Source organism: Megalopta genalis, unplaced genomic scaffold (genome assembly GCF_051020955.1).
Source record: "Megalopta genalis isolate 19385.01 unplaced genomic scaffold, iyMegGena1_principal scaffold0021, whole genome shotgun sequence".
In the NCBI taxonomy this organism is placed as follows: Eukaryota; Metazoa; Arthropoda; class Insecta; order Hymenoptera; family Halictidae; genus Megalopta; species Megalopta genalis.
In genome coordinates, this window is record NW_027476091.1 from 2,666,830 (window position 1) to 2,692,763 (window position 25,934).

Below are 25,934 nucleotides of genomic sequence, written 5' to 3' on the forward strand. Positions count from 1 at the left end.
TTAGCGTTATTACACCAGCGTTTTTTACCATACAGTCCACTATCCAATTCATCCTTCCAATCCTTCCTCCAATTCATTCTTCCCAACGAAAAGATACATTTGCAACATATTTGGAAATTTGAGAAGAATAACAAACTAGTAATTTTGGAAATTGTCGAACATTTAACTTATTTCTGCACTTTATGAGCCTTCCTGGGTACTATATATTTCCAAAACTTCATCCTCCGGTTACGTAAATACATACAACTGTGAGATGTAGATGGTTCATTCTATTATATAATATTTCACATAAAACATTATGATTCAGATTCTGATAATACTCTACATTGATGTTTAAACCCACGATTTAAAAAAGTGATGAAAAAAGTGATGTCAATTTTGCAGGTTGTCTTCGCTATAGTAAGCATGAAAGTAGTATAATAATACTTTACTATCCACACTTTAATTATGCATGCTTCGTACTCAAGCCGCTATATGCACTATTCAGATTTGACGAGGAGATGACTATAAACAGTGCGGGCATGTTCGTCGCAAAAGTCTTCTCGTTAGCTTTAAACTATACGATAGTAGGAGTTATGAATTGTACATTAAACTTAATATAACAATTTGCGTTCAAATTTTTTCGAGCAAACTTATTATCATACATACAAATACACTGTATGTTACCGTGTTCGTTTGAACAGTTCAAACAGATATATGTATAATTCTTATAGTTCAATACTGTGCATAGTACAAACAGAATTAAGTCTCATTACGAATTGATAGAATTAAGAATTAACTTTCCTACCTCGAGTATAATGATATAAAAAAATGATCACGTTTTCAGCTGGCATTTATGCATTACTATCCTACAAATGTAAGTTTCATAAATAACGCTAAATATTTATTACTAAAAATAACATCAGATTAAATAAAACTAATGAAAACAAACACTATGTGGCATTACAACATAGTATAATATAAAGAGTATTTTCCCGAAACTACAGATATTTAAATTATTATATTATCATTAAAAAGAATTTTCTCAGCTACTTTTAAAGTACACCTATGAGATTTATTATGTGTACAACATTATTTAAAATACCAAAATTATGAAATCCTTTTTCGAAAATCATCGGTTAGTGTGAAATTGGTTTAGCCAAGTGTATATAAACCAGTGTATTACAAAAGATGAAAAGTAACATTCTCTATTATTCCGAAAATATCTAGTCATATAAGTCAACATAATAAAAAACATGGAGAAACACTTAGGCGTGTTTCGTCCAAATTTTAATAGGAGTTTGTAGACAAATGTTTTATTTTATTTTCTTCTCATAGTTATTCTGGGGTTTTAATAATGTCAAGTAGAAAGTTGATTAAAGTCATAGAAAATGCTCACTGGAAGTGTGACATACGAAGAACATTCCTGACATATTTTTCATAGCTTATCTTCCACATACTTTAAATTCGCTCAAGAATAATTATTCTGCCACAGGAAAAAAACGTCGAACATAACGTCGAAAACGTGGGAATTTAAGACAGCGTTAAATTCATTTAAGTCATCCACAACCCACACTCTCAATGAGAGCCAAACGTCCAAATAGCGAAATAACCAAATCGACGACCCAAGCATCTTTTGCAAACGCAATTCAATAGATGAAACTGTGATAACAGCGAAGCCAAGATTAGAAGAAACAATGATGCAAACTCCACTCATCTACAATCTCCCAGGAGCCTCATCTACGCCATTACATCTACCAATAATCTCACTTGCCAAGATCAGTGAACCAAGTATAACTTAGTCTATACCTGATTACGAATCTAAATCCCAGGAGAACAGCAGTTCAACTGATGGAGACGAACCAGATATTAGCCCAGTTTTGCCACAACCTACGAACACGGATAACATTGTCACACCAGTAGATGAAATTCGATGAAAATTAATAGAAGAAGCTCGCAGTAGATTAATCGCAGGTCACGAGGGTGTAACGGAAACCTTAAATCAATTAACCCTTTCAGTACTACCGCCGCCTATTCGCGGCATCCACGGAAAGTTATGTGGGCACTTTATGTGGGCACCGTTAACAGCACCAACGGAAAGTTATGTGGGTATGATTACTCTCTATAGTACACATTACTTTACTAATCTGTGTTTAAAATTCCCGGCTGTTCTAATCGTTCCATTATAATATATAATTAGTAACAGTCAACAGCGTGCCTTAATTATATATGTTTTATAATATATAGATAAGCTACGAAAAACAAATTGGAATGTTTGCTTATATCGTTAATTTTTTTAATGTATAACTTACAATTTGCATTTAGTTCCCTTCAGGATGAGTGTAAAACGCTTGAAAGGAGAACAATGGATAAAGGAAATCATTGATTCCAAAAGAGATTCTGATGAAGAAAATCAATATAATTTAGCATTTCGCAAAAGGAGGAACAATCGAGCACGTGTACTTAGCACCTCGGTATCTGAAGAAGCAGTAGAGCCTGAAGTACGAATTGATACTCCTTCTAGCATCAAATGGACATCAAAGAAGCTTAGTCCAAAAATTCATGATTTTACGCCACATCATTCGGGAGTAGTAGGGAACAATTTAAATCGTTCGTCGAGAATTTTGGACTACTTCAGACTGCTTTTTTCTAAAGATTTAGTTAAATTTATTGTGCAAAAAACAAACTATTACCGGTGTCAACAGCTCAAAAGAGATCACTTGAACGCTTCAGAAGTGATGGAAGTGGATGAATTATATTGTTTTATTGCTGCGTCGTTATTAATGACGCGAACCAAAAAGCTATCCTTAAATGAAAATTGGTCTAAAGATAAGTTTCTCCGAAGCGATATTTTCAGTAAAATTATGAGTAGAGATCGCTACTTTTCATTATTGAAAATGTTGCATTTTACGGACATAGTCGGCCACACTGCCGATCGTTTACACAAAATAAATGAAGTAGTGGAAATGCTACGAACATCTTTTTATCAATGCATTTCAGCCATACCAGCGGTTGTGTATAGACGAAAGTCTACTCCTCTACAAAGGCCGTCTCTCGTTTAAACAATATATTCCCTCGAAGAGGAGTAGGTTTGGCATAAAATCATTCCTACTTTGTGACTGCAAGACGGGTTATATCCAAGATATAATCATTTATTGTGGGGCTAGTGCTACTGTAGCTACCGAATATCAATATATTGGAAAGCCAGGGAACATTGTAATGTCGCTTTTGCAACCTTTTCTAAACAAAGGCCATTGGGTTGGCAACTAAGACTACAATATTTATCTGGATAACTGGTTTTCCAGTCCCATATTGTTCAACCTACCCCACGAAAAAAGTACGAACGCTTGTGGCACTGTGCAAAGAAGACGGAAAGAGATGCTTAAAATAACTGATAAATTGAAAAAAGGAAAGGCAGTGTTCCGCTCATCTGAAAATCTGTTTGCAATGAAATGGTTTGATAGAAAGAAATTTTATATGCTTTTCACTATCCAAACCGCAGAATTTGCAGAAGTACCTAAGAAGTCAAGAAAAAATGAAATTGTTCTAAAGCCCAAATGCGTAATAGATTATAACTCTTCAATGGGTACAATCGATAAATCAGATATGGTGATAATTACTATCGATGCAACTCGCGCAAAAGTTTAAAGTGGTATCGCAAATACTTTTTCCACTTGATCGACATTTGCGCGTGAAACGCATACTGCCTATATAAGCACACCACAAAAAAACAAATCCCAATGGCGAAATTTCACCTTCAGTTGATTAAGGAAATATTAGAAAAATAACACAAGAATCATGAATATCATCGGTGCAGCAAGTCAGGAAGTTATTATCCCACAAGGCTCACAGGGGGACATTTTCCTTCGATATATCAGTCGGGGAAAAAAGATCGAAAACGAAGATGTGTTGTATGTGCGGCTGGTGGTGTGAGACGTGAATCCAAGTATCAGTGCGAACAATGTAATGTGGGCTTGCGCGTTTCCCCTTGTTTCGAAAACTATCACACCAAGTTACACTATTAGTTTTGTCGTTGATTATATTTCACTATTAGTTTTATTATTTATTATGTTACACTATTAATTTTGTTATTTATTTTAATTTTGTAATATTGGACCATATTATTTATATCAATGCCATTTACTTTAATTAATGTACTGTAAAGAAAAAGATATGATTTTAAAACGTTAAGCGCCATGCCTGTTTTGTCTGTCCTTCCGTCTGATCCGCGAGATAAGATACCGTCGAAATCGGTTTTCTGCCGAGGATTGGTTTAGGTTACGACTAAGCAGTATAAACATTTTAGAAATGTTTTTCAAACACGTTAAATTCCGCGTCAGTCACCGATGTCGCGGTCCGAATGAAAAGTTTAGTGTCAATCACGCTCGAGATTTCTATGAATGCCGCAAAACATGTTTTCGCGGTTTACGCTGTCGGACAGTGCAACCACTCTTGCGAAAAACTTCCTCGTTCCACGAATGTATAACCGCGGCCAGGTCCTCCGTACCGAAAGGGTTAAAAGAAAAATATCACTGCCCCGAAATGAGAAAAGATTCACAAGAATTCATTCGTTCACTTATCAGAACAAAACCCGTCAACCCGTGATTATTACGGACACATCTCTGGAACCTTTTGACGAACTTGCCATCGACACATTTGGACTACTTCCAAAAACAATCAATGGAAATCGCTACATTTTAACTATGCGAGACAATTTAAAAAAGTATTGGTTAGCAGTTGCTTTATCAGATATTAAAGCCATGATAATAGCTGACGCGTCCGCGAGTCATTTCATTGCAATACGTGAGACACCAAAATCCATTTCGATAGATGAAAACACTAGTTTCTTGGGAAACTAATGCTACATGTTGCCGAGATGGATCGTTAAAAAGGAGCCATATATTGTATTAACAGAACATCTAAAACAATACATCGAGTCATATGAAGAATGGGACCTCTACTTACCATTTGCCATGATTTCATATAAATACCTCCGTCCACGAAGCTACGAATTTCACACCCCACGAATTAATCTTCGGGAATTACGATAAGTGAGCTAATCCGACATAACTTATGGTGGAGTAATACGTCCATGTGTAAAAAGAACCTGAAACAAGTAAATTTGATCCATGTTACATCGGGCCATACGAGATAGTAGATGTCGGATATAAATAATGCAATTTTAAAAACAGATGCGACCGGACACCTAATCGCGAAACATCAGGATAAATTAAAACACTCCTTCGTCTTCGATAGTTCGTCCGACACAAATTAAAAATTGGAATCACTTTCAGGATGAAGTAAATCCCGCTGATTATCCAGAGGTGCACGAGGATCTCTTAATATGCCAATGTATAAGGAAAATGCAACTCGTGTTTGAAGCTGAAGAATACAAATTGTGTGAAAAATGTTGGTCTCGAGTGGCAGCAGAAGAAAGAGAATTATTTCCTGAAGGCTGCTGGCATACCATCGCAGGAAACCACAGAAGTGAGGCAGATTGTCATTGTGAAAGATATGGTTCTGTAATCCTGGAAACATCAAACGCTAGTCGATGCCGAGAATGCATCGAAGAATACATATTTCGAAATGTAACTGGAGACATTACAGTAATTAAAAAATGGCAAGGCCATTGATGTGGTTACTCAGTGGTAGCATCATGACCGTTGACAGCAACACACGCACATATATACTGCAAATAATTAATTTATACAAGCAGGAGAGTCATCGGATGAGAGCATTAATACTTTTGAAGAAATACTTCAATGTAGCAAGGAAAAAAATGTAGACCTTATATTTCATTGTGGAGATTTATTTCACGATGCGAAACCAACAACTTCTGATGAATTAAAATGTATGGAATTGTTAAATAAATACTGTATGGGTCCCAGGTTAGCAAGATATGATAATATCAATATAAGATGGTATTTGAAGTACGACAAATATTAATGATTGTTTTTTCATCAGAGCAATTAACATCCAATTTTTGAGCGAGCCAGAATTAACATTCCCACACTGTACTTTTAAAACTGTAAATTTTTAGGATCCAAATTTTAATATTGACATGCTAATATTTTCCATTCACGGGAAAAATGACCATCCAAGTAGAAATATAATATCAATAGTTTAAGTACAGTGATTTTTCAACATTGATTCAGCCATTAGTAATTATAATCAAAATTATAGGTTGTGGAATAAATGGGCCAAATGGACTTGTTGTCTGTGTCTGGTTTCATAAATTATTTTGGAAAATGGACAGCAACCCCTAAAATGATCATTCCTCCACTGATGATAAAAATGGGTAATACCCATGTTGCAATTTTTGGTTTAAGCTGCATGAACGATGATAAATTAATACGGATGTTGAACGATTTTAAGGTGAACTTATGAGATCCATATATGTATTGAGAGGTCTTTCCATTTTTTTTTATTGCACATGATTTTCATTCATAGGTGAAATGCTTTAATTTGTTTGTTTTACATAAAAAACGTGCACCATGTCTTAAACGTGGATATACTTCGGAAGCCCACCTTCCCTCTTTTGTTGACTTTGTCGTGTGGGGAAGGGAACAGGAATGTTGTATCACACACGTGTTTAACTCTTAAAAGACAATACTACATTTCTCAAACAGGTATATTTTTAGATTTATTTATTAATTATGATGCATGAAAAATAAGAAACTACTGCTTAAGAAACGCACTTACAGATTGCGATTTCTTTATGCGAAGGCGAATCAAAGGCCAAACACATTGTCATACTTAGCGTAAACGGTAATAAGTTTAAGTTGAAGAAATTGAAATTAAAAACCGTTAGACCATTTGTGTTTGACACTCTGGTCCTTAATGATACAAATATAAAAAGTAACAATGATAGATTGCTATCAGAATCAGTTTTTAATATCGTCGACCGACGCATAGAAAATGAATTGATTCCTAGTACCGCGGAACAATTGTCAAATCATCCGAAGCAACCGGTCTTGCCGTATATTCGATTGAAAGTAATTTACTTGAAAGATAAAGAACGGTTCGATTCGACCAGGTAAGATTCTATTAGTATATTAACGAATACAAGTAATATGTGTATTTTAGATTGGCACAGAAATATTGTGATAAAGTTGCTAATTCTCACGAATTAATTGTATTCTGTAAAACAAGAAGTTCCGGTAAGTACTCCAGGATACGACTGACATTATGAGCTATACTGAGGTAAACAAAAATTGCGATATTCTACAAGGTGCTCGAAGGTAAAATTTGTGTTTGGTTTTTTAACTAGGAGAATTAAGGTTTTGTGGAAACCACATACAAGCAAAACTAAAAGGACACCAGTTTGGTTGAAAATAAAAACCTATGAACAATACTAACAGTGAATGATCTAAATAAAGCATTAGGTAAATTTGTTAACAAAAATAACACTAACGCTTTTAATAACCTACAGAGGTCAAGCATATACAATGTAATATTTCAAAATATTGATTTGCCATTATAAGCTCGATTGTATTGTTACAATTAATTCTTTACATATAGTCGTGAAATAAAAGAACTTGTGCTATGTTTGGAAACTACAGAAACAACTGCAGATATTGGAAATATCAGGAAAGAAATTAAAAATTATTGTGATAAGAGAAAGGAGGAAGCACAAAAAGAAAAGACAGAAGTATATGTATACTTGCAAACAAACTCATTTAAAAATGATAATATACTATCAGATTTGACAGATTGGATAATCGCATGCTATTTTATAGATGCAAACATTATTTGCTAATAGACCGGTAAAACCCTTCAATAATGACGAGATAATAGTTATTGTCAGTAGTAGTAACGATGAAGAAGAAGCGGAAAAAACAGATAAAGCTAATGGCAGTGGAGCATGTAACAAAAGCAAAGAAACCGATAAAAGTAATGAAAATCATAAAAGTTCTGTTGGTATAACATCTGAGAGGTAATTTACTTCAACTCAAAAACAGACAACAGCGCAGGTACATCATCGAACTCTATTAAACGATTCACAGTTTATATGCATAGGTCTTTGATTTACTATTAACCATGACATTTTATCATTTGTTACAGGATGAAGCATTGGGCGGTGATGTAATAAAGAAAATAAATTGAGGGAAGCCTAATAAAATACGGTTCCTACGCAATTTCGATTCCAATTTAGATTAGTTTGTCCATGTCCGAATCCTTGTTTATACACTACATGTAAAACATTATATTAAACAAATACTTTTCATTAAATCTTGAAATATTTGATAATATATAATATATATTATATATAATTCGGACATTCAAGTTGCAACAAAAAAAAATACATACTATAAACAAATCTTAAAATCGTATAAAATAGAGATTTAAAAACGACATCAATCTTAAATAAATACTAATGACAGAACAACTAGTACAAGAACTAGTAAAACACCGTTTATCTGGACTGTGTTTATCCAACATAGTAACCCGTTACCAACAATTGGATGTCAGGAACGATGCTCCTCTTATCCAACTCCAGTCTACGCGACATACCCATTATACAACACACTGTTTTTGTTTCTTAGTTAGAAATTCTAGCATAGTCTTCCTGCATAGAATGTAAGATAAGTAACGATTTAATTCAGTTACTTGTATGTATGTGATTCGTCCAGAAACTATATTCTCATTACGTCTTCACACAAATCAAACGAAAAGAGAAAAAGAGTGGTGCTTTGTATTGAAGAAAAATTTGAAATTAATAGACGCTTCAGAAACAATTAATTTCTTGTCTCGTAAATATAACATTGGTAGATTTACTGTATATATCATAAAAAAATTATAAAGATAACATATTAAAATGCAAAGAAGATGATGCAGCAAACACGAATACAGGAATAAAAATGAATAACAACCTCTAAAAGTGGGTGAAAGTAATTCATCTTTGCATGAAAGATCAGATAGCGAACAAACCGTAATCACAAAGTTATATGTATAATGTCGCAAGGTGCATTTCGCACTGCGTAGAGTGCGATGTAGAAAATGTGATTAAAAATGATGGAAATGATAAAGGATTTCATATTCTTAACGACAATAAAATAATATCTCAAGTTATAGAGGATCAATCTGAAGTGAATGTATAATCAGGTACGCTATACAGTATGTTATACAATACTTACATTAAACAACTTAAGAAACAGTTTCAGATATCTAGAAATAAAGAAATAAATACAAGACATGCCCATAAAGCGACATTTTATTAGAAAATAAGCTTACATATTGCAAAGAAAATATATTAGGAATTGTAGATCTCGATAAGTTACACGCATGCCGAAAATTTCATCGAAATCAGTTAACGCAAGGTCATAGTTACGAGCATTAAACAAATTTTAAAACAGCAACTTTCTCACAATTATTGGACAGAAATATTAAAAATCAGGACAAAACTGCGATTTTTGCGATCTTTAATTGTTTACCGCTTATACCAAAGTCAACCGATTCCGCTGAAATTTTCAACATGCATATAAATTACCGAGATCTACGAAATGCATTTCTTAAATCATCGTTATATATATTTCGTCATATATTATTTTCTTTAATCATTCTAAACAATAACAAAATTCAAGTTGTTCAGTCCAGTTCTAAGCAAGTTATGGCGTTTTAAAAGTTGTCCGAATATTAATATAAATAAATATGGCCGCGACGCCATATATCCGCAAGAACCGATTGCCCACGTGGAAGACACGTGCTTCCAGTTTCGCAAGCTTTCTCGAGACGCCATATGCGTCACGCACGTGGCGTGTAATAATTCGCACTGGCGAATAATTAGCCCATCCGAGAGAAGGTGTCCGAGCCATTGAAATGTAAATGAAGAAATTCGTACTGATAATGAGACTTACCGAAAAACCGATCAGAAATTCCCAGTTACGAATGCGGCTTCTGGCCGGTCACTAGTCTTGACATATCTTTGGAACGGTCGCTGCCAGTTGTTGCCAGCACTGTCCTTTATTATTTCGCCTGCTGCCCTATGGTTTTTAGCGGCTATCTTCCTTCATTTCGTATGAATTAATCTCGGCTCGAATTGTCACAGTTACACTTATTTCTTCCAAACACCCAACGCTACGGTCTACGCGACAGTGATCCTCGTTCTCGGCAGATCGCTTCCTCAGCCAGAAACGAGGCATTCCCCACTCCCCAGACTCACGGCTCGGCACGACGCACAAACCCTACGCGCACTCGCCGTTGCTCAGGGCCGGCACCATTCGACTCAGCCCACGCTCCGAGCGTCCTATATCTCGCGGCATAATTCAGTGACTGTAGAGAATACCGCAACATGTTACAATTTCAAGAAATTTCATTTTGTGCAAATACGATAAGCTCAATAAATGGAAAACCAAGAAAGGAATTGGTGGCCAGAACTTTAAAGGACAAACATCTCGAAAGTGAAAACATGTGACATTCAGTGTTTTTTCTTCCAGCCGCAGAATTTCCTTCTTTCCTGATTTTGTTAAAAGACTTACTAATCACTTTGCAAATAAAGATAAAAAAAATACAAAAATCATGCTTTCCACAAAACAAAAAAATAAATTATTATATTCAAAAAACTCTACCAAATTGCAGAAAAACAGTCTAGACTGAGCCCTCTTATAGCAAACTACGTGTTACATTTAAGATTACTTTTTTTGTCCGTGAAATGTGTATACGCTATACGTGATTGTACTGAACATGTGTAATAAATTATGATACCCAAAGCTCATATAATTTTCGAACTTTAGTATTTACCTAGCACTCTTTATAGTGATTAGATCAGTGCACAGAGATTGACATATAGTAATTAGATGAGTGTGCAGATGATAACTAGAAAAGGCTCAGTAAATGAGCCGTTCAGTGCACACATCGCTTAACTCCATAAAAGAAGAAGTTGAGAAACGCGATGAAACGATGTACATTGTTTTCTAAAATTCCTGTTATAATATAGATTCACACATATAATGTAGAATGCATAAATACAGATATAGCTTTCATCTGACGCTGTATAAAATTAATAAGAAAGAATAGCCAAAAAATAATCGTCAGTAATGTTACAGCTTTTATGTGACTGGTGGAGTTAATCAATTTGGCAACTGAAAAAAAGTAGTAAAGTTAAATTCAGTCTTTAAATTTTTAAGTTTTTTATTACAGAAAAAGTTAGTTATTATATATTTTTATTACAGCTTTTGCATAAACATGAATGTTCACAGTTCTGTTATATTATATTATTTGTAATTAATTCATCAGAAATATTATAAATAATGTCTTCTTCATCAGCTGGATGTGAGGATTCGTCATTTCGATTTGTTGTCAAGTTTTTATAGTAATCATGTTCAACAGGAGGAATGTATTTTAGCAGGTCCATCATGTCTCTCCATTTTTCCCTTGTCACAGTTCTGCCTTTAGGATATAATAAAGGCTGATATATATTTTTCAAACTTTGCGGTCTACCTGATACAGATTTTCTTAAATTAATGGCTTTAAATTCTGTATCTTCATTATAATCACATTTGAATTGTATGAGATGGGGCTTGGACCTTTCTAATTTTATCCAGCGTATTTTAAGCCAATTTACTGGAAAGCCTGTGACGGTTACTTTTCTGTTAATGATTGATTGTTCTAAAGGTTTTGTTGAAAAAATATCTTGGTGGGTCATTTGGATTAGATGAAATGGAGCTTTCTTTTTACATGTTTTGATTATATTGTACCAATCATCTGGTGAAAAAATGTTTTGATTTTTTTTCGCACGTGACTCAATAATGGCAAAATCTGAGTCATTAGGCAAATAGCTGTGCCCACTTACCAAAAATTTCATTTCAATTGACTCAGCTCTTATTTCCATACTCTGAACAAGTTTCAATAAACTTAAGACAGTTTTAATATTTCTGTTTTGCCCGGTACACGAATCCGAATATGTTATTATTTTTTCAAAGTTTGTAGCGTAAGTCTTTATGTACTTTATTAGACAAGATGAAATTTCTTGAGACCCACGAGATCCTTCAGTTTCTGGCCAAACAAACATGTGGCTTATATTTTTACTGAATTCATGACATCCGAAATTATAAACATATAAATTACGCTTATAATAAGCTACGGATGTGGTCAGCTTGGGAAAGGCCAAAGCTTCTTCCAAGTCGAAAGAAAATAAGAAAACTTTTTCTGATGTTGCCATTCGGTCGGCAGCCATTTGACTGCGAGCCCGTTCAGCCTCTTCTAAGTGAGTTTCCTTTTCAAAATTTGAATGTATAAATTAAAATGTAAATTAAATTTTGTAGAGAACACATTATAGTAATACTTTTCTTTCACTGGTACTACATTTTCCTTTTCACATTCTGTGACGTATAGTTCATACATCTTCTTAATATTTAAGTCAGGATCTAAATATTGTCGTCTTGGATTATGAGCTCTAGTGTAGTGACTACGGTAGGCTGGAAATAACTTTATATGTTTTATAACACTTGTGTCATCTATTTTATTGCTTGCAACATGGCCTTTGCGCAGATCAAAGATGTAACTTGTTCTTTAGGACAACATTTGTATATCCGCCCATCGCTCACCTGATAAGTGTCTCTAAAATATTTTTTGCAAACGGGAATATCACGTGTGTCTTTTCGAAAGTAATATGTAAAAGAATGTGATCTTCGTTCTTTAGTTTCATTCGTGGGGCGCCTTCTTTTTATTTCGTTGACTTTAATACAACCTCTTAAGAAAATATTTTGGTCGAGCTGACTATGTAAACTATAAAATGCCTTCATGGCAGTCTCTCTCTCATTAGAAAAAATTTTTTGGTTGCTCTTTTGGCGGCATCTGCATTTTATATCGACAAATGTTTTTGCAGGTATTAAATTTCCTCCCCTATTCCTATATGCCAAACCTTTTGTTCTGTTATGCTTTTGTAAATTTCGTGTCCATTTATCAGGATTACAACTTCTTTTCCTCCCAATCAACGTGTTTGTTGCGAAATTTGTACTGTTGCAATCAGATGAATCCGAGGAAAACGATAAACGTCTTCTTGAACCACACTTTCTGTTAATAAATCGTATTGAAGAACCATCACTGTTTTCGTCATCCACGTTGTTATTAGTCTCACTCATCTTGGTTATAACGGTATAATATTTATTTCTTTAAAAACAATCTGGGAGTAATGATGAAAAGACCAAGAAAATATGTAGGCCGTGCAATAATGGTGAAGTAGACAGTAACATTCAGCGTGCGAGATCACTGTTATACTAACTACCGTTTGCGTTGCGCTTTTTTTTAATCTGTTTGTCGATGCGATTTTATTACCAATATTATTGAGAGGGGGGAAAGCATCTTCGGCTGTTTAAAACAAAGCGTTGATGCATGACAATAAAGCAACGATTACATTAGGGTATGGAGTTAATCAAAATGACTTCTGAAATAAATTACTTATTTTTCAATGGCCAAAAAAATGTTGCCGTTTAATGGTGTTAATTTTTATTATTCAGGGAAGTTATTATAAATATAAAAAGTTATGACTATAGCAAGTGCTTTGACACATAAATTTAAGATTTTTCAAAAAGTGGAGTTAATCGATGTATGCACTGAACGGCTCAAATAGCACGCAGTAGTAAACTTTTCATTCTTACAAGGCACAGTAACTCGATCGAAAACTACTATTTATATTTTGTTAAATATTTTATGTTCCTTATATATTTCAATTATAATAAAATTAGTAGTTATGTAAAAGACATCAACATATATGACATCAACAACATAAAAGACGTCAACATAGAAAATCATATAATTTATCGAAAACTTCAGACGCCACTTTAATGGGCACAGTAAGTGACATACTAATCCTATCTGGCTATCATACAGAACTGAAAATTAACAGTTATGGACCTATATACATAATATCGATTTTAAATGTCGGCATTCAACTATCGCATTTCTCCTTGGTGCTCGAAGACATCGTCGCTACTCGGCAGTTATTTTGTGTGCGTTGAGTTTTTTGTTTCAATTGATGGGTCAAACAGCGCGTTCTAGTCAGCCTGTCGCAGTTACATAAACAGATATAAAGGACATAAAATAGCACGTGTGCATACTTCGAATAAAATATCATTATTTAATTGGATACGCGGTATTACTTTTTGTTTATTTCCATCATTAAACAATGGAAACTGTTTGATGAGAATTTTTGGATTCTCCATAATTCTTTCACGAACTGAAACCGATGTCATAATTGTTTTCAATCTCTGCTTTATGAAGGTATATTCAAGAATGTAAAAGTTTGAATCTTCAAAATTCTGGCAAAAGTTATCCGCAAATCTATTCGTAGCCTTCATATAAAGATAAAGATAAAAGATGAAAATTATATTCAACGCCACGAATAAATACGCTTTGAATAAAAAATGTATGTATTGGAAATGGATGTAAAAAGAAATGTGCACTGATACTTTCTGGTAGAAAAATATCTTTACTTCGCGACATGTGAAGAAGCTCAAAGAAGAAGAAACTCAACGAGCTACAGTGCCGGACGAATAGATAGCACACTTTAAAATTAACGTAATTTAGATTTATTTAAGGTAATAGCCGAGATTCTAATACTATATAGATTTGTAAATTACTGTTATGAACATACACAAATAAAATAAAATTACGTTACGCCAGTTTAAACAATTTTACTTAGAAAAAAAGAATTTTTATGGAAATACGGTGGAAAATAATGATGGCATATTTCACTAAGAATTATGTTGCGACTCCATGTAATTCCAAATAAAAAAAAACATGAAAAAAGTGTAAAATAATATTTTTTTGTTTAGGATTTAGTTTTCGAGAAAATCGAGATTGAAAATTTGCTAAGCGCTGTACATCGCTTATAGCCGGAAAAGCGTATGTACAAAGCAAGGTTTAAAACCTGGTTTTCTCAGAAACGAAATCCTAAAAAAAAACGAAGTCACTCTATATCTTTTTCATTTCTTTTTTATGAAGAATAACCCGGTGACCGCTTGTATATAGTTTCAGGAATACCCTGTACATATTTTTCAACAGGGTGATGCCGCGAATTTTTTTCTCGAGGATTAATCAGCAAGATCATATCGTTGAAAATTGTTGCGAAAATCATAACCATGCATTATGCAAATGGCAGATAATTTCAAAAGATTGCCGAATGATAAAAATGTGTTTAAGATGATAAGAAACAATTAGAACAAAAAACTAATAAAGAAACTTCGTAGATAATGACGACTGTTAATAAGTGGAAAGATGAAGCCACAAAACATTAGGCATTCAATATTATTGCTTGATTTATTGACATACATAATTTTTAGTTAAGTGTGCTAACATTTTGTCCGACTGTATTTCAATAAAAATTCTCTTTTTTTAAATAAAATTGTTTACACTTGCGAAATGCAATTTTATTTCATTTGTGTATGTTTATAGTGGTATTTTGCAAATTTATATAGAAACAGTATTTTAGTTGTAATTTTACATAAATAAAAATTACATTAGTTTTAAAGTATGTTATCTTTTTGTTAGATACTGTATTACCCCGAAATGAAAACTAGAGAGCATAATCGGAAACTTGAGACCAAGCATCCACATATTCGACACTTTCCTATCTTTATTTGAAAAACGATTCTATGAATATTGATTTGTTTTTGTTCTGGAACAATGTAGTTACGTGTTGATAATTAAGTGGTATTTTTATTTGTCGGACAAATTCTCGACTAATAAAATTATTTATTTCAAACACATCGAATAAAGATACTTATTTTATTAGGACCCTCCACAATATTGCATAAAGATGAAGAAATATCTTTTCTTCGTAACGTTTCTATAATTTATTATCTAAATAATGTACAACTCTGCTAGGTTGTCATTTGTTTCGCAATTACAAGATGCAAATGAATTTCAGCATAAATTATACTGCAAAAATATCGTACAGTATTTATGATGAAATAGTTGAAAATGTTAAATGCTAGATGTTTTTAATCGAGTAGTACATATATTTAATCGATCCAAAAGTTTCAGTCATATTACTACGAGATCGATTAATATTGTATTAGGTTGGTGCGTATGAAATGTCGGATTCTCTTTACATGCGGACGTTTGTCTTCCTGTTTTCGTTATACTTTTGTCTTTGACATAACCTCATTCATAGTCGTATTGTCCATTGCCAGAGACTCATTTCAGCAAAATAGGTTTTCTCGAAGGTCTTCCCTTTTGTTATTTCTTTTAAGTTTATTGCCGATATGAATTCTGCCGACATTCGCGCCATTTTCTTATATGAGTACAAACTTGGTAATAGTGCTGCAAAAGCTGCACGCAACATAAACCAAGCGTTTGGGGAGAATACGGTTAACGATCGGAAAGTGCAGCGTTGGTTCGAAAAATTTCGGACTGGCGATTTTTCACTGCAAAATGAGCCGCGCGGAAGACCCAAAACGTCTGTGAAGAATGATGACCTGAAGGCTCTAGTGGAAGCGGATCCAGCCCTATCCACGAGGGAACTTGCTATCAGGATGAAAGTTGACCATACAACGATATTGAGACACCTTTCTGAGATTGGCAAGGTTAAGAAGATGGACAAGTGGGTACCACACGCACTGACAGAGCGAAATAAGCTGGATCGGTTAAACGTATGCTCATCATTGCTAACCCGATTTCACCGAGAGCCATTTTTCGATCGGATCATTACGTGTGACGAAAAATGGGTTCTTTATGACAATAGAAAGAGGTGTGCTCGGTGGCTTGACAAGGATGAGGTTTGTGCCCATACTCCAAGGCTATCGCTTCATCCACGGAAGATTTTGTTCACAGTTTGGTGGAACGCGGCTGGGGTAATCCATTATTCGTTCCTTCGACCTGGGGAGACAATTACGGCCGAAAAGTACTGCCAGTACATTGATGAGATGCACGATAAGTTAAAAATTGTACGCCCATCGCTTGTGAATCGGCATGGCCCGCTACTGCTCCATGACAACGCTCGGCCGCATACATCGCACAAAACAATTGCGAAACTGAACGAACTGGAATATGAAGTTTTGCAGCATCCACCATATTCACCGTCAATGTAATACAATATTTTACTCTGGCATCTAAGATGTTGTGTCCGAATATTTTTGCGACGTTAAATTTTGTCACAATCTTGTTTATCGCTTATTATACAAAAGAACATGTGCAATAACTAAACAAAATTTATTTTTCTACTTACTTTAAGAAGTGCTTTATTATATGAGAAAACGATTCAATAATACTGCCATAAACAATAAAAGGGAGCAATAATTTTTCTAATAATATCGTGTCCGAATATTAATGGGAGTCACGTGTATCTATTTAATATAAAGAATGTGAAATAAAACTGTAATAAAAAGTATATACATTCGGGTAAACGATGGAATAAAAAATGCTCAAAAATTACTTTTGCCTATATCTTTATCCGAAATATATTTAAAACATTAAGAACTTAATTTTGAAAAAAATCGAGAAAGAGCAATACTTATGAAAAAAATTAGCCTCATCAGCGCTCGCACAACGTTCAAAAGACTCGTATCTCGCTCGCTCCATCAACCAACGACGTTGTAATCATAACGAAGATTTTGTATATCACGCATATCATAGTTTCATATCTTGAATTTCGTGTTCCTAGTTAAGTAATCGTTTCTTTAAATGTAAAACCGTTTAATACTGCATAATATACTTATTAAGTGGACAATATTATACTTAACCAAGTTAAGTATGGAGAAAATGTCGAAAGTTTGGTTTTTATTTTTTATAACATTGTTTCACCCCCACAAAAAATCTGGCAGAGATTGCTGACAACATCAGAGATTGCTGCTTTTGGCAATATCCTCCGATAGAATTAAAATGGCGAAGACAAGATGTGTCATTTCCGAAAAATTTGCAACTTTCCGTTTTGTTTTTACGTTCTCTATTTTTTGTGATCACATTTTACGATCGAAAAATCTGAAAAAATTCTCTAACATGTGGCCTGTTATACAAAATGGATCAAATCTTTTAAAAAATTTTATAATGCCATTGTTCATCAGTTGGTAAATATGAACAAAACTTTGAAACTGTTTTAAGTAATTATATTTAATTACATATTTTGAGGTTAGCAATCTGTTGTTAAGAAGTTAAAAATTTTTAGGTTAAATCACTGCATACTACGTCGACGTATTTTTCGTTTGCTCTCTAATGCGGCTCGGTTTGCGCCGAATGACGTGTTTATGATTAATCATTTTCCAGTTATTTTACCTTATTATTAATAAAAATATTAATACAACTTCGACAAACACAAAAGTAGACAGCAAATAAAGGATGGATATCATTATAATGCAATGCGACACTTTTTTATTTCTTATTTTTTCTTAACGGTAATTGTAAGATTTGTCTCACTGTAATTGTGAGGTTTTTGTGATTAAATTAAGATCAAATACAATATAATTTTTGTAAGATTATATCTTATAAAATTACAAATTTTATAAAAAATATAAATATACTTTTCATATTAATACTTACTTGATTATAATTTATGGTAAAAAATTTGTTTGTTCTTATTTTAATCAGAAAAATCTTACAAACACATTTACGCAAATTTTATTTAAAAATAAACAAAAAGAAGGATGTTTCATCTTTGCATTATGTATTTTGTACCTGTTGTTCCATATTCAAGCCTGGATTAGATTACGATCCATGTGACTCGTACGACTTTGAATTTTTTCGGCATGTCAAGGGGAGCCCCCAACCCCGCTCAGTAGTAAGTGAAAAACTACCTAGAACTATACCATGCACTTATGCAAACAAAAATTACGTGTTCTAAGCAAAATGACCTATGCAAACGTAATAAGTGGTACCACTCAAGAAGGAATTGAACGAATTTTCAAGAAACCAATCACATTTCAAGATAGGCGTATACAATCCTGTATGAGTGGAGAGTGTTCACAGTCGCGATAACGTGGGAATGATTGGCCTCTCGAATGTATTTAGAATGTTGATTCAATTACGAATTATTTTAATCACGAGTGTAATTGAAATACAATATAATATATATGTATGTATAATTATTTGTTGTTTGAAAGTTTAAATGAAAGAGAAAACAATTACTTATTAATTATTTGAAATAATAAAATTTGTTTATTAATTACGAATACGATTTCAATTGTTACTTATTAATTATCATTTAATGGTTAAGTATTTATTATTCATGCGGTATACCGTGTCCAATAAATAATAATTACGTCGTAGTTATTAATAATATTTTAATTTATTTATTAAGTACATTGTAATTCGTAATTAATGTAATTAAAATACTTAGTATTTTGTAATTATACTCCTATTGAATTACAAATCACCTTGTATTTTAATTAAATGGCGATCTCAATATCGAATTACATTGTAATTGAATTACTTTGTAATTATAATTCCTTGAGAAATTCAAATGTTCACCAGATCCTTATCCTTAACCGATAAGGATTTGATGAATTGTCCGCAAAAGACCGCTATTTCTAAAAAGCATTCAATAAATCGCTCAAGTACTTTTCCAACTAAGGAAAATCCACTGTAGGTTGGTTCCTCAACTTTCTCAACTCAACTTCCAAAGCTATACAATTACGCGCCACGTCGCTGAGCGGGACTCTCCTCACTCCTTGCGTAGCCTTTTTCGTGAACAGGTTGGTCGTAACATATAAATTCCTTACAAACAACAAATACATATATAGGAGTGTGGTGACATGAAACAAACGTCTGACTTGCAGAATGTCTTGTCGAGCACTGTCGTTCGAGTATGTTCAAGTAGACGCAAGTGTAGCGCGAGGCTACGCCTACTAACAATGCTGCATGCTCGATAATTTCAATCCCCGATTTACATGGATGGATCTCGATAGGAGTCATATAGTATTACATAAAAGTCATTGACGTACCATATCAGCCGCAAGTTTCGAATCGTTATCCCATTAAAAATAGTATGTCATTCCCATTCCTAATTAACCCGCACTTTTTTGCTAATTTTCCTTTCATATGTCAAAATTCAAGTGTTTACCCATTATTTCGTCTATAAACACTAATTCTCCGACTCAGAGAGAGATTTGCTTCGCAAATTCCACTCTCTTTGTTTTATTCACTTCACTGATGTACGGTTGCTTCCTCACAATTTTGCTTTTAAATCCTGCCCAATGTAATCTGAATCGTTCTTGTATGCATTTGATTTTTATTTCGTTCCTGGACTTTTGATACAATCTCAGACGCACTTATATCTGGCTTCTTTTTAATAATCCTAAGAATTTCATGTTTTTGTACTGTTAATTTTTTTGGTCTGCCACTCGGTGCAATATTCTTTCTTTTCTATATTTATTTACTAGGGTAAGTGGGTTATTTACTGTGTTTGTTCCGGCCGAATCGCGGACCGCGGGTCAACGCACGTTCGACATTCGATGTACGCCGTCTCGCCGTTTTTCTCGAATAAACGGCGAGGCGGCAAGACAATAACACGATCGACGTGCGTTGGCCCGACCGTCAGACGCTCGCCTCGGCCATTGTAAACACGCGGCGTTTTGCCTTAGGAGGCAATGACCCGGCCTTCGACGCCTGACGGTGCTTCTCCTTGAACATCGGCCAGGTGTCTATATATACTGCCGCAAATTTGATAACGGGGGATTTTTGGTAGACAACGTTATCGCTTATAGACCAGTATTATTCAGCGCCCATGCGCCCATACGAAGCCGTGCTTCCATTTCATAGTCTCAGTGAAGCCGTGCTTCACTTCGTAACAAATTCGTGCTCTAAGAATTGTAAACGAGGACTGCGGAGTCCAACAAATAAATCGTTGTCGTCTCCTCACGATTTCCGGCGGTTATTTCGTGCCGTGCGCAACAGTGTTCATTAAAGTGTCGTCCTAAGTTTTCGACAAATTAAATGGTTTTCTTAACCCTTATCGCAATTCTTAAAATATTTAAAATATATGTTGATTAGTGGTGTGCGTGAACTCGAGATTTCCCGAAACCCGATGCTTGGAACGGGATGAGAAGATGTGTATCGGGTCGGGACGAGATCGGGACGACAATATTCAAGATTCCTGAAAACATTCGATTTCCTATGCTACCAATTATTACAAAACGACACATCGCCGTACCTAGTACAAAATTGACTAGCGAAAAGATGTTTTCAACAATTGGAAATATCGTTGCAATCGAGAGAACCAAGCTATTACATACTGTCATACGTAGAGAATTTTAAATCAAACTATACATATCTTACTTTTCTGGTTTGTTAAAAAATATAAAATTTTGCAAAATAAACTGCAACAATGGAAATCAAAAATTTTTAACTAGGACCGTATTAAAAAAAAGATGTAATCTGAAGTATTTTAAGAAGTCCTAAACATTTTCGGAAAACTTGAAAGTTTCAAGATCCCGTCCTGATCCGTACTCGCACACCTCTAACATTGATGTCTATTATATAATATAAATACAAATTTTATGATAACCGAAATATATAAAGAACACAAAATAATTACCAAAATCTAATATAAAAATCAGTTTTCGATCGAATTACTGCGCTCTTAAAAAATGAAAAGTTAATTACTATGTGCCAGTAACTGAGCCTTTTCTAATTACCATGTGCCAATTTCTGATCACTCATCTAGTTACCGTGTGTCGATTTCTGTGCACTGATCTAATTAGATCTAATTTGATGTAATCAGTTCTAGGTAAATACTAAACTTCGAAAATTGTATGAGCTTTATGTATCATAACTTATTATACATGTTTCAGTACTTGCAATATTATTTTAAAAAAGGAAAGAAAATTACGTGCAGTGTCCATACATTTCACAGACCAAGAAATTAACGTTAAATGCAATACGCAGTTTGTCATAAGAGGGCTCTGTAATCACAACGCACACATAAAAAAAGACATGAAAACTTAAAACAAGACGTAAATGTATCTAGGCAGTGGATTATTTATTATTTTTCTGTAATTTTGTCGAGTTTTATAGATATAATAGTTTATTCTTTTGTTTTGGAAAGCATGATTTTTGTATCTTTTTCGTCTTTATTTGCAACCTGATTCATAGGGCAAAATGACGTCAAACCATTATTAGAAATTTAAGAAGCTAGTTTCCGCATTTCATAAATCTTAGGATGTTAAACTTCTGATTCGGTTGTGAAAATTACAGGTGAAGGGAACTAGTCAAATAAAATGGTTTTCGTTCTGTGACACTATGTTTCCTGAAGCATTCTGTTATATATCTTGAATATATTAGATCAATTGAGAATAAACATAAGAAATTATCGTAAGATCGGCCGTACCCCAAAGTAGCCATGTTGCAGTAACGAGGACAATCGTTTCCGACTTCAAAATGTCGCGGCATTGGCGTTTTTAGTCGACATTTCGAGCTCTACATTTAATTATTATACAATGCACTGAAACACTTGACTGAGCATTCATCGCAGGTAGCTGTTAGGATAGCTGTTAAAGTGATAAGGTACCCTGCGAGTTATTGACCTAAAAATATAAAAATAACTGTCTGTTAAATATGAGTTACCTAGAATCATATGATACAGCAACCATTAACTGCTATTGTAAAAAAATACTTAGTACCTAGAACTGTCGTAATGGGAACGTCAACTTCTGCCAATGAAATTCTTATTCAATGAAGAACGGCTCCATTCCATTCGCAAAGTAATACATTCAAAAATAGCATATCAGTCATCCCTTTCACAATACATACCTGGTTTGTGAGAAATAATATCCACAGCCTGTCTGTAATTTAAATGTCTACAAGCGAAAAATAGTTTATCAAGAAACTTATAAGAAACAGGAATGCCTTGCAGCGACACACGGTCGGCGATCAAATATCCATTCGAACTGTCCGCTTTCAGATGTGAGAAATATCTAATATTTAGGTGAGAAATATCTTCCCTGATGTTTATAAGCCTGGAAATGACTTTATTCTTTTACTATTTTCACGTGTACAGCAAACTTCGCTGATGAAAACGTCGCCAGCCGTGTACCGATACGGAATTATAGTCGTCGATTGTCAACAACTATAAAAACAAGTCGAGAGGATTAGCCTAGCTTCCGATGTAGCTGAGTAGAATCCATTCTTCTTTTAGTTTAATAGCGAGGTTAGGACCTCGTCATCCGGTCTGGTAACGGTCAGATGTAGTTCAGAACAACACTTTTCCGTCAGCCCGGCCGTCTTACGGCGAGGCCATGTCTGTGGACCGTACTGATCTGTTGGTGTGAGTTTTACGATGTACCCGCGGTGACGTTTGTATAAATGGACCTCAAAGGTCGTTACGTTACCTTTCATTTGGCATCCTTACGGGCATTCTTACACTATTGTTTCAGATGCATCGTAATCGGCTGATATTGGCTAACGAGACCGGCGATACCGATGCTGCAACGAAGCAGGAGGATCGAGAGCTTCCGAAATATTGAACCGAAAGAAACAGAACGTCGCGATCATTCTCCAGCATTCCAGGAACGTGTCCAGGAAGAAATAAAAGAAGATCGCGGAGACACCGCAGATATGTATCAGTTTCGATCGTGAATGTACACATGACCATTGTACCATTTTTATATCTTTACATTTTTACATTTTTATTAAATTATTTCGTCATTAAAGTTATACTTCGAATACGCCCATCCCAATCCTACAAATACTCTGGCGGACAAAATGATAAGGAACCTCAATATTTCTGAGGATGAACACCTATTTGTTCATATACATGGAAAATGAATACACGTCACAATATGGTAGTATTTTTGACGTAATACATGAAGAAATGAAATAAATCGTTCGATTCATTTGTTATTTATGCAAAAAAGTGAAATTTTGTGTGGACGAAATGATAAGGCACTTTAAATATGAAACAAAAATGCTTTGACGTTGTTCCCGTTTTGACCGGTGGTTAAGCTGGAAAATGAGGCCAACTCCGGGATTTTACAGGCTCCTAGGCAGACCACCCGACATAATGCATGATATTCGGGAATTCGATTCATGACGCAGGAAAATTCGTTCGGGTAGAGTGCCAGGCGAGACCACCTGAGACGCATTCGATCAGCCTATCTTTCGGACATCCGATCCCTTTTACCTGCGCTATCATGTACGCCGTTATAATTGTACATGCATTCGATCACGTACGCCACAATGACAAAAGGTATAAAAGAGTAATAAAACAGTCGTTCATTGGTAATCAAGCATAATAAATTTCTTACCTTACTTATTAGCTCTGTATTATTACGCCACGGCTAATATACGTAAATTACTGAATAAAACCGCGCAAGTAACATGCAAATACGAGGCATAATTCGCTGATCACAGCACAATACACGTGTGCCAATAATTAGGGCAGTATCCTCCCCCTCCCCTATATGTACTTCGTTTATGCTAAAGTAGCGACTACCATTTGGGACCAATTGTTTTTTTCCATCTTGTGCCATCCACGTAGACCGAGAATTTTTCTCATCAAGTATATACTTAAAACCATTTATTTGTTGATCGCGTCTGCGATTCTGTAATAAAGACTCGACGTGTTTACATGTATTTAATCGTTTATTTAGGTTCAACCATTCCGACTAACAGTCTCCCATTCTGGGATAGTTCCAGCCCCGAACAGAAATGAATAACACATGGAAGGGATGAAGCAGGGTTATGTTAGAGGAGGAAACACAAATTTTTTGAAAAGATGATTATTTATTGTATAATGAGGATGACGAAGAATTATGACAGAGGAAGAAAATTGTAACTTTGTTTTTAAAAATTCATTATTTAATTATTTATTTTTATTGGGATTATGGCTTGGATTATTTATTTACTGTACAAAGTTTTACTAAAACTTTTATTATAATTTTTATTTTAAAGAAGATATATGTACGTTATGCACGAACGACTGATCGCCCAATTTCAACTAACAGACCGCGACTGAATATCGTCCGCGTATATACCTTTTTGATGTGATACTCTCCACCAATTAAAGACGGTCATTTATCGCGTTTTACATTGTATGCTACCGCTAGTGTGCTCTAACGACACCGGCGATAATGGGTGTGTATCGCGGTGTGTATTTATAAGTTACAGTTTATATTACCGCCTGTGCGCGCTTAAGAAACCGGCGCAATGAAATCTGATAATTTCGAACTTCAGTCCCAAGTAAAGTATAAATTAATTTTTGTCCGAGGCTACAGTTACTTTTTCAACAATTTTAGATTACAACTATTACTACTACTACTACTATTGGTTGTCCTTTTAATAAATATATGTACTATTAACTCTGAATACACTTGGTAATGATATAATGAGTAAAAGAAAAGTGATAATAATAGAGTACACCTATATCGGCCATGAATTGAATTTTGATGAAATCGAATCGATTATGAATTGGGTACGAGGTGTGAAATCCAATCGAATAAAAAAATGGATCGTGTGCTACGAATTAGTTCGCGGTCAATTAGTATAACAACAATCCACCACCGTCCCTGATAGATCCGCATTTTTTAAAAATTGCTACGCAATACATCGTTCTTTTCTAGCACATGTTTATATATTTTGCATGTTTGTATTTTTTCAGAAGTAAACAAGCTGTAGGAACAAAAATGATGCGCAACGCAGGAGTCGACGAAATGAAGATTATGCAAGAAATGTTCGAAAAATCTCAAACCCATATTCATTGCCAGAAAGCATTTCATCATCGAGGCAGGGATGCAGAAGAAATCACGTGCACGAACCATCATCGCCAAAGGATTCAACATTGTGGACTTACGGTCCGTGGTCGAACAAGCTTAGTGATAGGATATTACTCACGAACGTTTGCGTGTTCCACCGGTTTAAGGAGCTCAGGATTAACAACAACAATGTGCGTCCCGACATTTCACCGGGACGTTCGAGCGACTCAAATGAGTTGCGAGCTAAGATATCTTGACGCAGTATTGGAACCTAATACTTTAGAAGAGACATTGTCAATTAAACAATATCAAGACCATACGATTCGTGCATTAAGA

General features: G+C 34.5%; 1 long non-coding RNA gene across 1 annotated transcript; it reads right to left on the reverse strand.

Moving 5' to 3' along the window:
• Window positions 1-1,349: 1,349 nt before the first annotated feature.
• On the reverse strand, window positions 1,350-10,136 carry LOC143260830 (uncharacterized). Its single transcript, XR_013035102.1, has 2 exons — window positions 9,837-10,136; window positions 1,350-5,086 (listed from the first exon to the last, which is right to left on the reverse strand). It is a non-coding gene; the product is annotated as an uncharacterized LOC143260830 (long non-coding RNA).
• Window positions 10,137-25,934: the final 15,798 nt, after the last annotated feature.